Raw genomic sequence first — 2692 nt, 5'->3', positions numbered from 1 at the left:
AATTGGAGCTTAGATGTGGAGAAAAAGGTAGAGTGACCTGAAGGTATTCATTTATCATTTGATAAAGCCATATTCATGGTTAACAACCTTATAGGTAGAGAAAGGACATTTTCAAGGAGAAAGTAGTGATTCTGTTAATGGTAGCATGGGGTAGGACTGGGGTAGATAAAGCTGAAGATGTTCAGTCCAAAGACGGATTGGAATATTAAGGTCAGGTTGATGATTTAACATTTCCTAATATGGAGAAATAGAAACAATCTGAAAAGTTCTACATGCTTCTGCAACCACAATCTTCCATTCTACCTTCATCAGAACCCCATATTCCACTTTACATTCTATTAAAATGGATAAATTTTCTCTGTTTTTATCTAATGATAATCTATATACTTGTACACTGGATCCTATCAAGGCCTACCTACTCAAGAACTTAAGTTTTTATTTTATCCCTTTTTCTTCTACATCAGGGACCAGTAAACTATGACCCACAATCTAAATCTTGCCTTTCATCAGTTAGTTAATAAAGTTTTATTAGAACACAGCCATGGCCATTCACTTACATATTATCTGTGGCTGCTTTTGTGCTACAACGACAGAGCTTAGTAGCTGTGAAAGAGATCATGTGGCCCAGAAAGCCTAAAGTATTTACTATCTGGTTCTTTAGAAAAAATGTTTGCCAACTGATGTCTGACATCCTCAATATATTTTTCTTATTGATTAGATTATTCCTATTAGCAAATAAACATTCTGTAATATTTTTCATTAAAAGTAACACCTCTCTTGACTCTCTTTTCCTCCTTCAACTACTGTCCCATTTCTCTGCTCACCCTTACATAAAATATCCTCAAAAAGCTCATATATAGCCTAGCTGTTTCACCTTTTCTTCTCTATTTTTTCTTGCATTCACTGAAGAGTTTTAACTATTTTATACAAACTGCTTTTTTAAGGGGGAAGGGTATAGCTCAGTGGTAGAGCGTATGCCCAACAGACAGGAGGTCCTGGGTTCAATTCCCAGTACTTTCATTAAAAAATTAATAAATAAACCTAACCACCTTCCCCCACCAAAAAAAAAGTAAAAAAAAAAAAAAAAAATAACAGCACCAAACTGCTCTTTTAAGGTCGTCAATAATGTGCATGATTCCAATTTCACTGGCCAATTTTTAGTCTTCGTCTTATTTCATTCATTAGCAACCTTTGACATTATTTTAATCCAATTTTCTAGGAACATTTATTTGATTCTCCTAATACCTCATAGGCTGGTTATTCTATTCTCAGTCGCCTTTCCTGGTACCTGCTCATTTTTATGGCTCCTGAACTCAGAAGTACTCCAAGATTCAGTCCTCAGACCTTTATCTACAATTATTCCCTTCATAATTTCATCCAGTATCATGAATTTAAATACCATATATCCTATACACTGGTGATGCCAAAAATTTTATTTCCAACTCAGACTTCTTCCTCCAATTCCAGACACCTATTTAACTGCCTCAGCATATCTTCTTGGATTATAAATAGGTATCTCACACTTATGTGTCCAAGACAGAACTCTGTGCATATCTTTGATGGCTCCACTTTGCTGAGGCCCATGCCTTCGCTCTATTCCAAGTGAACGTAGTCTTCCTCTATAGAAATAGATAATTATCTATTTTAAAGCTTCCATTAGAGGTTTCTGCTTCCAGTATGGAGGAGTAAGACCCTTATATACTGATCTTCCAACAAATTCAGCTATGAATAGACAGAAACAAACAAATAAACCAAAATACCTCGAGCCCTGGGAACTGCACAAATACAAACAGATTTGTAAAGGAGAATCAAAACTTGGACCAAATGAACAGCACAGAGTGAATTCCCTGTATTTTATAGCTTTGTCTTAGGGTAATACTAGTCGCAGCACACTGGGGCAGCAACAACTCCTGTAGTAAACCTGAAGCCTTTCTGGTAGGAGAGTGATCAAGGAGCCCTGGAATGGAGAGATCCAGAGAAGAGAAACCTTAAATTTTATGTTTAAATTCAGCCCAAACCTGTAAAACATGCATGGATAGAGGAAACTGGAAACAGTTTCCAGCCAAGGCTAAAAGAACAGAATTGAAATCTGAGCCACTTTCCCCTTCAGTCTTGGTATTTTTCAGTTTGGGTCTAGTCAAGTAAACTACTAAAAGAAAAAGAAAAACAAACAAACAAACAAAAGTATTACTACTCCTCAGAGCAATGAACAGAATCCGGAGTGTCCACAGTCTGAAATTCACAATGGCCATGATATAACCCAAAATTATTTGACATAAGAAGAGCTAGGAAATTTAGACCCAAGTTGAAAGGAAAAGGCTATCAGCAGATATATTATTTGATTGGATAATAAGCAAGACCCAACTATATGCTATCTGTAAGAGATACACCGTAAATATAAATAAACAGATAGATTTAAAATAAGTAAAAAAGGAAAGATACATCATACAAAGAGTAAATCTAAGGTGCCTGGACCTGTAATATTAATATTAGATACAATAGGCTTTGAAACAAAGCTTGTTACCAGAAATAAAAAGGGGCATTTCATAAAGATATAATGGTCAATTTATTAGGAAGACATAACAATTATAAATGTGCATGTGCCTAATTATGGAGCCTCAAAATAAATAAAATAAAAATTGAGAGCATTAAGGAGAAAAAAAAAGATACTTCCAGTTTCATGGAAGGAGAT

The sequence above is a fragment of the Camelus bactrianus genome, chromosome X (assembly GCF_048773025.1).
Source record: "Camelus bactrianus isolate YW-2024 breed Bactrian camel chromosome X, ASM4877302v1, whole genome shotgun sequence".
Classification (NCBI taxonomy): Eukaryota; Metazoa; Chordata; class Mammalia; order Artiodactyla; family Camelidae; genus Camelus; species Camelus bactrianus.
Note: the sequence above shows the minus strand (reverse complement) of the source record.